The following is a 15,179-nucleotide window of genomic DNA, read 5'->3' as shown; positions in this document are numbered from 1 at the left end:
GTTTTTGGAGAGTTGGAACCTATAGTTCACAAGTGTTCCAAAAATCAGAAACACGTGCAGCCATTTAGATACAAATTCATACCTTTTGAGAGGGGGAGGACATCATTTGAAAGAGGTCTTCAGAGTTTGCCTTCAACGGGTCCCAGTTTCAGTCCAAAAACCCTCCCATTAGTTCTATCTCTTGCTCAGGACCAACAAATAAGGGGAATTAGAAGCCCCAGTCCTGGCTATGCCAAGATGTTGGGTCCTTAGGAATCAATTGGAGGTTCTTTAGACCTGTTTCAAGACCAATGCTGCAATCTAGTTTCAGATGTCACTCATAGAGATAGTTTCAAAGTGCTTCACAATAGAGTTTGTTTGATCCATCCAGGTCTCTTAACGAAATTCATATTCTCTTGTCATTACATTTTGAGAGTCGCCATTTTCTTACAAGACCAGAGGCTACCATTATGTATGTTGGTAGTCCCTCAACATTACCTCAGACATATGTTCAATTGGCTTACAATAATGCTATGCAAAAGTGGAGGAATTAGACCAATCAGCTGTCTTCATAATATCCTTCAATCTGCCACCCATGAAAACTAAAAGGCGAGCCACTGCAACTCTCAAAGGATAAGCTAAAAATTTCTGTAATCTACACCAGCCTGTTGCATAATCCATTTTACCCACCTTGAAATTGTAGCTGCCATTAACCAAACAATGCCCTACAGAGATTGCCGATCTATAACAGTTTATTGTTCTATACCGAAGTCCTCTATCAAACTTTTCAACCAGGAAATTGACTACCTGAACTATAGGAGCTTCCACGGGATCCAAATCCCTTTCCAAGCACCAACAAACCCATGACTTCCAGATTCCACTGTATCTACTGTGGGTACCTGGAGCCCAGGACTCCTGCAAGAGTTCATCAGCTCTTGTCGAAAGGCCTGATATTTCTCTAGGTTTCCTAATACTTTCCAGGCAAGAAGGCTAAAATTTCCAAACAACACCAAAGGATGTTCCTCCCTGTCTGTGTTTTGCAGAACACCTGGTAGAGCTGGTAGAAAAACGGGAACGTCACAAGCAAGCTCCAAGGTCATTGGGAACCATGCTTGAGAGACCCAAAACAGAGTTATCAGGACAATTAAGCACCTCTTCTGCCTTACCTTCTGGAGAACTCTCATAATCATTGCAAAGGGGGAAATGCATATGCATTCGTTCCCTTCCAAGTTTGAAGGCAAGCTTTCACTGCTCGAGCACCGTGATCTGCATCCAGCTGTAATAATTTTCCAGCTGAAATATCAGTCTGCTTGCAAAAAGATCCAACTCTAGGGGTCACCAAAATGGAAATCCCGTAAAAATCTTGATTTCCAGTCTGAAGAAACATTCACCTTTCCAGGAAAATTTTTGAGGTTGATCTTGTGTTCTAAGTAAAAAAAAAACTAAGCTTCTTTGCTAAGTCTGATAGGTCTGTGGATGTCGTACCACCTAAACAATTTATAAACGCTACTGCAGAAACATTGTCCATCAATGAGAACCACACTGCTCCTCCTTGCAAACAATGCCTGACACGCATAAGGGCATAAAGGCATGCTGTCTACTCTAGATAATTCAGGTGATGCCCTCTCTCCACATGTGACCACAAGCCACCAGTATCTTGAACACTTAAGTTTGCACCTCATCCTGTCAAGCTGGCATTCGACTTCAGGATAAAGTCTGAGGCACAGCCATTCCAGGCGTTCAGATTCTGATCTGGCTTCCCTGTCAAGGCATACTTTGTCTCCATACAATAGGCCTTCCCGAAGACCCTTGGCTTTTATCCTGTGCATGACCCGATAATGCAATGGGCCTGGGAAAATTGCCTGGATAGATGATGGAAAAAACCTAGTAGTCTGGCCAATTCTCACAATGTCAAATATTCCTATTTGAGGACAAACCTTATCTCTTTCCAGATCATGACTATCTTTTTCAGAGGTAAAAGCAGTATTACTTTCACAGTATCTATAGTGAGATCCAAGAATTCCAGCGACCTGGAAGGAATAAAGACTGATTTCTCCCTGTTGACAATGAATCCCAAATCTTACAAGGAGACATGACCAAGGACAAACCCGCAAAATCTGCACTCGGCATTAAGACATAATGAATATATCATCCAGATAAACAATCATCCTCTCTCCTCGAGGTAGGAGGCTCCAGCTCTCATCACCTTGGTAAAACACCATGGTGCTGAGGAGAGGCCAAAGTGTAGAGCCTTGAACTGATAGAGACAACCCTACCAGATAAACTCAAGGTGAGCTGGGGATTCCCTGGCTATTGGAATTGTGAAATTTCACTAACCAATCATTGTTCAACAGCATATCCCTCAGAAGATGGACACCTTCCATCTTGAAATGTCTGTACGTTAGGAATCTGTGTAGGTCTCTGAAATGTATTACTGGTCTCTACCCTTTGTCCCTATTTACCACCAAGAACAAAATTCTCACAAAAACCTTGCTCTCTAAGGGTACCTGAAGGATCGCTCCCTTCTGCAACAAAGTTTTCACCTCTTCTACAACCCGCTGTTGTGCAGCAGTTAAGGTTAACTCTCTTGTGGTAACTACCTGAAAGGGCCCTTTGCAGAAAATCTTTCTTGAACTCATGGACAGTTTCCTAGACCCAAGGATCCTGTGCTACAGACTCCCAGATGTGGGGAAAAAGTCTGAGTAGACCCCCTACTTTTCCCAGGAAAGAAGGTATAATTGCAGTACTCACCGTGGTATTCAGACGAGTCCCTTCCTATTGACCTATTTCCTCTCCCCCGATGGGTGCAACCTCCCTGGGGGTAAAAGGATCAGTCTTAAAGCTTCCGGCTTGGTAACCTCTTCTAAAACCTATTGGTTGTCTGAAGTTAAAGTGGGACCTCTGAGGTCTATGGCCAGCAGAAAGTCCCCTTCTGCCGGCAGGTCAAAAAACACTTGGATCAAATACTCTGCGCACATTACTCTGCGCCTTCTCAAGAGCTGTAAATGTAGCCACATATTTGCTTATTGTTGTAATCATGTCTTCCCCAAATAGAACGCCTTTTGGGTTCTCGGAGGGTTCTTTTTCTGCCAGGTTACCAAGCTGAGGGCTTATTTTCATCAAAACAACCTTGCAGCCTTTCTGTATTTAGCGCAGTTAACATTCCCTAAGAATACCATGGGTCTTTGACTCCACCCCCCAGAGAAGGTTGATGTCCTGGGGGAGGTTATTGGTGTGAACCTCCTGCACCATATCTATAATTCTTGCCAGCGGCCTGACCACATCAAGCAGATGGTTCTGGCATGAATTCAGGGACATCTCCAGACCCTTTCTAGGGTCCTGACCCAGTTTAAACTAAAATGTTATTAACTCTGGATCAAGGTTAGAGGTAGGACAAACCTTGTCCTGAATTACTGGCCTTGAACATTCGGCTCTCAAAACATTCTGTGCCCCTTTATCAAGAGGGTTCTGTATTCATTGTTTTATTAATTTAGCTACATGGTCTTGCGGCTATCGTTCAGCACTGCGCGGGCACCTGATATTATCCGGGGAAAACATTTCCCCTCCTAATGGATCTGAGAAGATTGCCTAAGTCAGATATTCGATTCGTTTCTGAAATAATCTCTAAATCTCGTATGCTCTAACAAATATGTCATTGATTTGAGAGATTCCAGAGGATCACCTATATGCGAATCATCAGAATGCTCTTCTGTCCCAGTTCTTCTCAAGGTTCCTAGATTCACCAGCATTAGGAACAAATGTTCTGCTCTACCACTGACTGAAATCTCTCCTTGATGCATTTCCTCCAGTCCCCAAAATTCCCATGGTATTAGCTAAGATTCAGAGGGAGAAGCCAGATGTAGTTTTGGTTCTCCCCACTGGCCAAGGAGATTGTGGTGTCCCCTCCAATATCTTATAGCTGTTGAGAATGACTTATTAATTATTTTGTCCCCTTCTCCTCTATGTCAGCCTCTGGTTCCATTAGACACCTATTGTAGTCTCAGACTATTGGTGTGGAAGTTAGGAAGTAAGAGTTTATGAACCTGGGTTTATCTTTGTCCATTTTACTTTCCAGTCAGGCATCTGAATGGGAATCTACTAGGAAGTCATATAACAATCATTAGCATTCCTTTTGCAAATGCTGTCCACCCAATAGTCTCTCCCCTGCCAGCTTTGCCCCAGAAAGTATTTTTTAGATTTTACAGGAGGGATTTGAGAAAAACATTTGAGTAGCCACCTTCAGGTAATAATGGTTGGCTATCAGGGATTTTAGATTGCCATGCGGTGAGTTATCTGCCATGTAGTCTGTGGCTTATTGTTTATGTAAAGGTTTTGATTTATTGAGACTCAGTATGAGGGAGTTATATCCTCCTCCAAATTTCCCTCTAGTTTTGATATCTCTCACCAGGAACCCTTTTATGATCCTTTAGAGGAAAAATTGAACTCTTAACGTTTTTATTTTTAGTATCAATCACAATGCCTTGGAGTGTAGGCAAACTGTGTTCTCTTCTCTATCAATATCTTCATTTAAGAGTTTCTGAGGACAGGATTATTTCAATATTTGATCAAAATGTCATGTATTAAGTCAATTCTTGCTTCTGTATGTGTTCCTCATTCTCATCCCTAATTCAGGTAATGAGGAAAATTTTTAATTCCATCTTCTTGATATAATAAGAACAATAAATTGTTACTGTCATGGTTTAGCTGACTGTAATGAATCTAGCAGTTTGTTTGTAACATTTGGTGTGGCAAGGAAGGAGTGTAATCATTTAAATGTACATTGATTCACTGGTTAAAAACAAAGATCTGTTCAGCTTACCAGATATCAGGAATGGGTTTTCTGTATGCAGTTCAAGATCAGTCAACTAGAGAGAGGTCTGCCTTCTGTATTCAGTGGGATGGCTTATTTATTGGTTGACATTTGTAGTGCAGCAACAAGACCTTCCCCTTCGACTTCCACTGTCATTACACATTTAATTTGGGTCAGGAGAATGATTTAACTCTTGGTTCAAGTGTGATGTCAAAAGGAGGCATTGCTGAGAGATGTTTTTATAGGTTACATTAAGCAGCTGTAATGTTTTTTGTTTACAGACACTTTCCTAACAAAGTTTGAAATGTGGTTAAGCAGCACTCATGTCTCCATGTGAGATGTGTTATCTTGGAGTTCATAGATCTTGATAACAAACTGCTTGGGTATATACGGGTATCACATTAAAGAATGGTGTGAGAAAGGAGATAAGGATACAATGTCTGGATTACTTACTAGTATTGATTACTCTAATACTTTTTTCCTTATCCCATTACTTCATTATTGAACTGTTTTGAGCTTTTAAAGAAAAAAGGAAGAGAGGAGGTTGGAGGTATTGCTTATAGTGGAAAGGTGTTTCCTTTAAAGATGCAGTAGACAAAGGACGAGGCTTGGCTAGAGAGCATAGGGAGCTGACCAGGTGACTCCTTCCATTTAATTAGTAAAAAAATGAAGAAGGAAGATTTGCTCTTGTTTGAAGATTTGAAGTACTCAAGATTCCTGGCAAGGAATCCAGACATTAAGCAGCCGTTTGGAAAAAGAATAGCAGTTGCTTGACCATGTCATGTCCTTTCAAACTGTAAATGGCAAAATAGAAAGAAGCATAATGCTGTGAGAAAATAGGTACAATACTGCTGGATATGTTTCCACTGCAACACAAAGCTCCTATAGGTGATGTGTGGAGGTGGTTGACACCATCTCCATTTCGTGATATCGGCTGAAGTCATCAATGAAGACGAGCCTGTGAGAACCATCAGGTAGACTGTCAAAATCTTCGCCGAAGCTCTGATACGAGGCAGTGGGCCTCTCATCTGTGATGACAGGTGCAGGGGGTTCAGGTTGGCTAGTTGTCGGTATACGCGGCAGTCCCTAATGACCTCTTTCACTCTTTGATCCAGGTCAGCAAACCAGACTCTGTTTCTAAGTCTGTTCTTGGACTTTACCACTCCTTGATGGGCTCCATGAGATAAGAGGGCAGCTAGGTGTCTCAGACCGCTGGGAAGGACTAACTGAGGGCTTCACATGAGACAGCCCTAGTCTGTCACCACAAGTTCTTGAAGAACATGATATAATGATTGGAGTGTTAACCTTGCATCTTCAGTACGATGTGCAGCGTGGCAGCAGAGAGCACATCAGTCCCAAGTTAGTACTGCTTGGATGGCAATTTGTAGGCAGTCATCTCATCCTGTGGCTTAACACAATGTCATATAGGGACATGGAGATTGGCTTGGATCTCTTGACAACGAGGTGGACCTACTCCTCTATGTCCTGTGCTTCAGTGGCTTTGGAGGGAGAAGCCTGCCGAGCATGGTGTAACAAGAAGTCTGCAGAGTTGAAAGTGATGGCTGATACTCTACAGTAAAGTTGAACTCTTGAAACTGCAGGCTCAATTTTTCTAAATTCTGTGGTGGTGTAGATGCAGGCCCATGGAATAAAGGGATCAACGGATTATGGTGAGTGAAGATGGTGAAAGGGTGGCCATACAAGTACACGTAGAAATGACGGTACCAAAGAGAATTTCTATTTAGGAGTACAGCTGTTCAGTAGGCCTGAGTGTCTAGCTCTCCACAGTCCTGATGTTAGGGGTGGAGTTGGTGTCCAGGCTAGCTGAGATTTGTTATTGGGGTCGAAGTAAACCAAAGTTGCATCAGCGGACAGTGTTCCTTAAGTATTGTGAAATGCCTGCTCTTGCTCTTCTCCCCACACCCATTGGCTGGTGGACATGATGAGTTCATGGAGGGGGCCTGTGATGTTCGACAGATTCTTCATGAACTGTCCGCAATATGTTACTATGCCAAGGAAACTGCAGACTCCTGAGATGGAGGTGGGTGCTGCAGCGACTTGAATGTCCCTCACTTTTGCCAGGTCAGGGCCTATTCCCTGGTCACAGAACAAGTAGCTGAAGTAGCTGATGGTCTTCCCCCGAAACCCGCACTTCGCTCTTTTAAGTGTTAAGCCGTGATGTTTCAGCCTGGCAAACACAGCTCAGAGATGTGTCAAAAGGCTGTCCAATGTCGAGGCATGCACCAAGATGTTGTCACTCAAGGTCAATACCCCAGAGAGGCCGGTTAGCACTTTTTTTTATCATGAGTTGGAAAACCTCGGCCGCACTCTATATGCCAAAGTTCAGCCGGGTATACCTCCAGAGACCCATGTGTGTGGAGAAAGCTGTTATTAGGCGTGAGTCTGGGTGCCACGGTATCTGGTGATAGCCTGACCTAAAGTCCATTTTGGAGAACCACTTCCATCCTGAGGGTTCCCCAATGATGTCATCAATAGTAGGAGTCAGGTGATGCTCTAATTTAATGACCAGGCTGGGAAGTCTCATGTCAATGCAGATCCATTTGGTGTCAGGCTGTTTGGGCTTTTTCGCATCCACAGTGGGGGGCCCCATGGAGTCGGGCCAGTCACTTTTTAAGGATGCCAGCTCACTTGAGGAGTCTAAGTTCCTTTTTTACTTTGGGGAGGAGATGAAAAGCTATCCGCTGGTGGCAAAGTGCTACAGTAAGCGATATGCAGGAGGACGGTCTTGCCCTCAAGACATCTAATTCGTCAAACAGGGAATCAAGCTCTTGTATAAGTCTGTCGATATCGCTTGAATGAATATTGAAAGTGAAACACACCAGTATAAGATGCTGGGCAGTTTGGCAACTCAGGAGGAATCCAGCTCCTTCTTGGGATGCATAGACTTTGGCTTTTGTAGAGGTGGTATGGTGGGTGACTTCACCGTGTAGGACTCCAGCCTACTGCAAAGACTAGTGGTTCCCAAAAGCGTAAACCTTGATTTTGGTGGCATGAAGGGCATGCGAGGCCAGCAGGATGTGATATGAATCCACAGTAATGAGGTTAATGGAGGCTCCAGTGTCAATTGGAGCGGACGGCATTGACGGGCTCCTCCTTAACGAGTGAAAGCTGTGCCTTGTCCTTGTGGACAGGGCTCGCTTAGGAGAGTTCTTTGGACTGCCCTAGGGACAGAATGTCCCTCATCAACATGTTGGGCTCCTGTGAAATGTGTTTTCTGAGTTTCAGAAAAGTGCACCCCTGTATGAGCTGTATTCTCACTTCATCCTCTTCGTTTGGCAGGGTGCAAGTGCTATTTCAAATGTCTATAAAACACCTTCACTGACTTGTCTGGTTTCTGTCGTGCATGGCGGAGGAGGAAACGCTCATAGTCAGGGTTTGTAAAAGGTTCAAAGTGCGCTGAGATGGTGTTCTTGAGCATAGTGTACGTGCACACTGCCATAGCCACAGATTCAGAGATCTTATGCCCTTCAGCGCCACCCAGGTGCAGATGCAGGGGTCATTTTCTGCTGTCCTCAATGTCCATGGCCTCAAAATAAGTCTCCATGTGTTTGTCCCAGGCTTTCTATCAGGCGGCCTGTGCCAGTGGGGACCCAATGACAGCAAAAGGTTGCTGGTCCGGGATGGACGTCAGGATGGGGCAGGAGCCGCATGCGTAGACTGGCGCGGGGCAGTCTCAAGTCCTTTCACAAACGCTTCCACCTCCACTGGATAGGCTTGAGTGGGTAGCACAGTATACTCAGTTACTTACAGGGTGAGGTAGGTGGCCTGGGAAGATGAGGCCTGTGGGAAGAAGAGGCCACCTGGCAGTGCAAATTGCTGTGAAGTGCTGGCATGGGTCCGAAGCGGTGATGAGAACAGGCATGGCACCGTAGAGCTGTGGCCTTTTGTGCTGATGACAGAGCTAGTGGTGGCCACATGGAGGAGAGCTCTGGCAGGAGCAGAAATGCAGGTGAGGCACTTAGGGTGGGGGAGGCAGATGGGGCAGCTAAAGCGATCTACAGACAGACTCCAGGCCAAACAAAGAGCGGGTAGGAGGAGCTTTCTGTGTTGAAGAGGGCCCTTCTGCTAATGCCACAGGAGCAGGCTACAGAGGATGCACGAGTGGGATTTCTGGTCCTCAGCGGCAAATTGGCCGACAGGAATCAGGAGGTTCTGTGCGGTGCATATATAAAGGGGCCGAGTGGTGGACCTCATTCAGGAGAGGCGGGTGGCCGAGCTGCATATAGCTCCCACTGATAGGACGCTGACTCGGCAGTCAGGAATTTCTGGCATGCATGGAGAGTCCAGGCAGATTCTTTTTCGCCAGTGTAGTGTGGCACGCACACTAGCTGGAAGGACGACATGGACACAAAGTTGCTAGTCACAGGTAAGCAATGAACTGAGCCTGCCCATCCAACGGTATATATTTATTATGTTCCTGACACAGGACGCAGGACACCAGGATGTACCAAAGTGCAACACGCACACGGGGTAAAGTTTGGAGCCCACCTCCCTCAGGCATCCCACGTGGGGGTACTCAAACATGATGGAACACTTCAATATGATAATGTTAGTTGCCTTCAACTTAGGAGATAGGTTTAGCCCATAAGTATCTGTCTAATGAATGTACTGAGCTCAGTTCCACATGAATGGGACCTTCATCTCAGCTATTAAAGAAATGCGTGTTTACAGCCTGGCAAACAAGCATTTAGCATTGGAAAATATGGTTTATTGAACTCAATCTTGGAGTGAACAGTTGTGCTACCCAAGTAAAAAGCTTTGTATTTGTAATTCCTGAGGTCCTTTTACAATAATTTGGTTAGCTACTTGTACTGAAATGGAGTGAGGTCAAAATGAAATGTATTGATTTACTGTCAGCCCTACACTTTTTGCTCACATTCATTACTGTATCGAGGAACAGGGAATGTATGGGCTCCTTAATAACGTTTTATCTCATGAAATTGATATTTATAGAGATGCAGGAAGAGCCTGTCCTAATGATAGACTCTGCCTCCTCTAACTGTTTGTCCCACCGCCCTTTGTTCTCTCAGGGGCAGTGATATATGATACATCATTACAGAAATGTCTAACAGATTCCCCATCCTGTGTTGACGTCATTGTTAGCAAGCACCATAAGACTTGCGATGTCACTAATTGCCTTCGCACAATGTGCCTGGCCACATTAAAACCCTACTTGAACCAAGGGACCTCCACTGAATCATTACTTGAATGATAGGGGGCACACTGAGTCATTACTGGAAGCAGGGATCCCGGCATTCGCTTTTTTGATGATTTAAACCCAAAGCACAATACACAAAAAATACAGAAGCAAGCATTCATCAAACAAATACCTATATATATTAAAATATATACTATAATTCGCGAACAAATGTAAAAAAATATCAGAATTGTAATTCTAATTGGAAGGTTGGAGCTTTTCTAAATTCAATGTATGCCCCTAGTTGGCCATACCATATTCTGTTTGATGCATTTGCACTGCTTTCATAACTTTGAGCCTACTAACTTCATTTTTAGCCTCCATTCCAAATTCATTTACAATAACAGAAAGTTTAAAAATGTTCAGCTTAAAATGTTGCTTCTTCTTTTATATACACATAATTAATCTGTTAATATTATTTAATTTTCTGAACAGTCGCGGACCCCCTGAGTAGGCTTTGCAGACCCATAGGAGTCCCTGGTCCAAAAGTTAAGAACCACTGCCCCAAGTCATTGAGAATCTGATGTTTTCAACACATCCAATCACTGAACAGTGAAAACAAACACGCCATAAGCCAGTGTTTTAGATCAGTGTGTTGTAAAAGCTTGTACCACCCAACATGAAAGCCGTTCAATGCAAAATAAATGACAAAGGAAAGAACAAGATGGTAAGTGATCTACATCAGAGTGTCCAGTGTAGGTGCCGGGTGGGTAGGGATTTTGCAGATCTATGGCCGTTTTTCAGGACATCCAACTAACATAAATTCACACTCAATAAATCCAACTCATTTACTTCAATTATATTTTATCAAATTTTTTTAATTTATTGATATTTTCCTTACATTTCAGGTGGCCTTTTGAAAGAAAGTTCACAAATCAGTGTCCAGAGCTCTTGATTCAAACTAGAACCTCTCCAATTAAATTTTTTTTTATGGTCAACTGTAATATTTTCATTGAGCCCAGGGAATGCACGCTGAATAAAAAGGAGGTATTTTTCACAATCGGGGATGAGATTAAAAATGCATTTTGTAGAATTGCCGCACAACACAACTTAAAGGAAAAGATTAAATGGTAGTTCGACATACCCTCCATCATCACAGCCCAGCCAGACACACAGTGTATCATCCCAGTTCAGCAGGGCTAAACAGCAATAGCAATTTCTACAACAGCACAATTTCATTTCATTTATTCATTCAGGATTGATTCAGACCTCAATCCTAACAACAATGCTGACACAGTAAATGCATAATAAAACTGCTAAATTTATAAAATTTTCAGATGAAAGCTAGTGTACAGAGAGCCATGCAATGGAAGGTGCTTTTGCATGCATCGTAGAGGGAGATGTTGTGGGTGTATAGGACTACACCTAATTGGGTGTCTAAAAAGGCTCTTTTGGAACACATGAGGGATAGAAAGGCATCTTCCAAACATAATCCCCTTTGGTTGCTTGCCTTGAAAAGTTCCAAAGAGCTTACACAGGCACTGAGGTCCCGGATGGTGAGACAAGGGCAGAGGTATTGCATGGTAAAGCACACAAAGCTGAACAGATGTAATGGAATGTTGGCGATTGGGTTCTTGTTAAAAGGACCAGGTTTGTGAAGAAAGGTGTGTCATCGTATAGGAGGCCTTTCAAAATGAAAGAGGTCAAGGGGAATGTGTGGTGGCCTTACACACAGATGAGGTATGGAGTATGTCTAGGTTGGTGAAGAGTAATGAAGAGGTTGAGTATGAAATTCTGCTTGTTGATGAACACAGTGAGAATTCAATTGTCATTGATAGGCCAAGGCTAGAAGAAATGGGGGTGGTGGATATGGCTTTGAGCTGGGCTCAATCACTTCTGGCTGGAAGACAGCAGGCCGTAGCCCTCCCGCCTTTTCAATCAGAATTTATCAATAATGAGCATGGGGTACCTCAGGGGTCTTTAATCAGCCCCATTTTATTCAATGTCTGTATGCGTCCACTTCTGGACGTTATCAAAGCCCATTATATTAGTGTGGTCAACTATGCCGATGACAACCAATTGATAGTGTCCTTGGAAGGTGACCATGCTGACTCTCAAGAAACATTTCACAAATGTATGCGGGAAATGGTGAATTGTCTGAGAAACAATTCATTGCAATTTAATAATGACAAAACGGAGATTCTGCATTGTGGGGTGGGCAAGTGCCATCAGTTTTACCATCTGACTTCTGGCCTATCCCCAAAGATGTCCCTTTGGAACCCGTAAATATGGTGCACAATCTGGGGGTCAGCTTCAATGATAAGCTGAACCTGGAATCTCACATCAATAAGCTGGTCGGAAACTGTTATATTCTCATTAGAGGACTCCGGAAGGTGTTGCCATTACTACCTTCTCAGGCCAGAGGTACAGTGGTTAGGAGTGTCATCCTGAGCCGCCTGGATTACTGTAATGCCTTGCTACCGGAGTCCCCGAGATACTTGATCACAGGGTTCCAGAGAATCCAGGCTCAGCAGCAAAGCTTGCATTGTCAAGAACACGTCGGTCATCAACATCTCAGGTATTAGCAGAGCTGCACTGGCTTCCGGTGACCCAAAGGATACTGTTCAAGTCTCTGTGTATTGTGTTTAAAGCACTGCATGGACTGGGGCCCAAACCACTTCAGGGTAGGTTCGGATGACATGCACCGACACGCAGCCTACGTTCCTCGTCAGCCAATCTTGCAATTACCCAGAAAATAAAGAGATCTACAATGGGGAGAAGAGCGTTCGGAGTGGCAGCCGCCCACCTTTGGAATAGTCTTCCCTTGGAACTGAGGCAAACACAGGACTTATTGCTGTTTCGAAAGAAAGTCAAGACCTGTCTCTTCCCTAGAGCATAATCAGTCGGTTCAGTGCCCGTAGCCTACCCGCTAGCATTTTACTTGTATCTTAGCGCCAGGATGCCCGTAGGGTTACAGCACTCTTTATAAATGTTGATACAAATACAAATACAAGGAATGCTGGCAAGGCTATTGGTAGAAGGTTTGGATGGGTGGCTAAACGTCCGGGGTGATTAACCCGTTCCCTGCGTACGTCGGCCAACGGCCGTCGCTAGCACTACCTGGCTAGTGCTGCGCACGTCCGTTGGCCGACATGCCCCCGCCCACACATTAAAAGTTCCGCACCGCGGCTGAATTTGCACCGCGGTTAACGGGTTAAAGGACTTCAATTGAGAGTCCTATAAAATGTGACTGTGTATCAATTATTAAGTTAGTATGAAATTTTGTAATGGGTGTGTATAGTATGAATTAGTAAGGATTCCAATTTTAATCTTGAAGATGATGTAAATATTACATAGACGTTTGTCTAAACATAAATAAAATATTTACCTGTGCAGGTAAATATTTTTTGTTATGATATTGTTATATTATTTATAATATTTTGGGGGGGAGATGTGTTGTGGCTTCTTTCCAGTGAGTATACGTGTGATGTCATATATAGAAGGCTATCAACAGTGTGGTGTCGAATGTTCGTGACTGAGTTGGATGAGGATCACAGTGGGAGGAAGATCTCATCTGGGAGGTGTCCTGTAAAGCATGGTAATGGTGTTTCTGCAATAAAACCTTTCACAAGATTTGAAGTTCATATCTTCAGAATTGAACTCAATATGTGCCTAACACCCAGAGCTGGTGCTCCCCACTCTGAGAAGCCAAGAAGGTCAAGTAGGGAACTCTTTGTCAGCCCCAAGTCTGGAACGGAGGCCTGCCCAAGGCCCCAGCTTGGAGCTTCCACCTGGCAGTGGATAGCCCATGGCCTGGCTCTTGACACTGACAGATGTCAGTGGCTTCTGTTGGTTGCTGTCTTTAGGAGTAGAGTTTTCCCTGGGTTCAGGACAGAAATGTGACCCAAGGGGTGGAATGGGCCACATCACTTTGTTGGTCACTGTGGTACTGTCTGCCTGCTCTGGAGTGCATCTGTAAGTAAACTAAGGTAGGAGCTTCACAAATGGGGTCCACTGATTAAGAGACAGGAGCTCTATAGGCTAGTGTAGTGACCCCTGGTGAGGCTTGGATGGGGATAGAACTGACAAGTGCCTCTGCACAAGAGGGACACTGTCTATGTTCTACCGCCTAAATAAGGAAGTCTATCAAGGTATTGATTAGTCTACCCTAGCATTTTGCTACATGTGGGTCATATTGAAACTGGCACTTTTAGCAGGGTCTTCCCCAGATTTTTGCCTTTTGTTGCTGAACCGTTTTTGCTGGCATTAGAATTCTGTGCACTTTACCACTGTTAACTAGTGCTACAGTGCTCCTGTTGTCTCCCTAAAACACGGTAATTTATTTATTTTAAAGTTTTATAGAGCACGAACCAGACCCGTGAGTGTATCAGAGCGCTTTACAGGATTGAAGGGTGGTATACAAAGCACTTAGGAGGGGAGGATATCAATGGGATACAAAGGGTTAGGTACATTGTAATGTAAGAACAAGCAGTCTCAAATTCCAGACACATTTGGGATAAAAACAGGTAGAATCATTATACAAGAAAATAAGTAGTCTCAGCTCCCGGGTGAGATGCCCAGAAGGGCCAGGAAGGTATCATCCGGAAGAAGTCAAGGATAATGCCGTAATGGTGGGTGGAACAAGGTCGTAGAGGAGATTATCATGCGATCGCTAGGCGAGGAATTTGCCCATAAGGAAAATTTTGGTCTCCTTTTTGAAGCGTGCCAAAGACGACAGTCTTCTGATGGTGGGCGGGAGAGAGTTCCATATTCTTGGAGCGGCCCCAGAGAAGGCCTGATTGTAGTTTGTTTTTTCGGAAGCGAGATGGTTGGAGCAAAAGGTCTCTGGTAGACCGGGAGTTTCTGGCTCCTCCGGATATCACAAGTTTCTGGGTGAGGAATGCAGGGGAATTGAAGTATAGAGCCTTGTGAGTAATGCAGGCCATCTTAAGTTGGATTCTGGCCTCGAGAGGAAGCCAGTTCAGAGCTTTAAGGTGGGGAGAGATGTGGTTGAATTTCTTTGAACCGGTTAGGAGTCTGGCGGCGGCGTTGAGGCAGGCTTTCAGTGGGGCCAGAGAGTTCTTAGGTAGACCTGCGAGAGTATAGCATCTGTATTCTAGTCTAGAGATGACTAGTGCCTGGGTTGCCATTTTTAGGTCAGGAGTGTCGAGGAAGAGTTTCAGGTTTCTTAGGTAACTCAGGTGAAATCTGGCAGCTTTGACCATCCAGTTG

Source organism: Triturus cristatus, chromosome 3_1, assembly GCF_964204655.1.
Source record: "Triturus cristatus chromosome 3_1, aTriCri1.1, whole genome shotgun sequence".
Classification (NCBI taxonomy): domain Eukaryota; kingdom Metazoa; phylum Chordata; class Amphibia; order Caudata; family Salamandridae; genus Triturus; species Triturus cristatus.
This window is presented reverse-complemented; position numbering follows the sequence as displayed.